Source organism: Buceros rhinoceros, unplaced genomic scaffold, assembly GCF_000710305.1.
Source record: "Buceros rhinoceros silvestris isolate BGI_N320 unplaced genomic scaffold, ASM71030v1 scaffold2266, whole genome shotgun sequence".
Lineage (NCBI taxonomy): Eukaryota > Metazoa > Chordata > Aves > Bucerotiformes > Bucerotidae > Buceros > Buceros rhinoceros.
The window spans coordinates 97,957-98,346 of record NW_010417998.1 but is presented as its reverse complement, the minus strand read 5'-3'; the positions used below and the strand labels follow the sequence as shown (position 1 = coordinate 98,346).

Below are 390 nucleotides of genomic sequence, written 5' to 3'. Positions count from 1 at the left end.
CAGGAATTCACATTAAAATATCTGCATAAGGATTTCTGAGCAGCCCATCAGCTGTTAATCGCCTTAGTGCCACAGACCTCGTTACACCCTTTCTCACACTCCTCTCCAACAGCCACAACCTTCAGCTGTTTCACACTCTTGATTACTACACCAGGTAGATGGGAGTTTGATCACAATCTCTTTATGTCCACATTTGTCTTTCCCTTAACGCTCTGTATAGAAAAAACTCCCTTGTAGACATTTTTTATGAGGATACAACACACAAACAGTCCAGCTGGAGCCTTCCCAGCTTTGAGGAGCCGGTATCTCTGCATGCACGGACAACTTCATTGACCATTGGTACTTTCTGGGGTCCCTCATTCCTGAAGCCTTGTGATTATAAGAGATCTT

At 44.1% G+C, this 390-nt stretch overlaps 1 protein-coding gene across 1 annotated transcript in view; it reads right to left on the bottom strand.

Annotated features, from left to right (window-relative positions):
* Positions 1 to 390, bottom strand: part of DNAH9 (dynein, axonemal, heavy chain 9) — a gene marked incomplete at its 5' end in the record, with an annotated part of 172,531 nt that overhangs the window by 76,289 nt on the left and 95,852 nt on the right. The gene's annotated exons all lie outside the window — the stretch shown is intronic.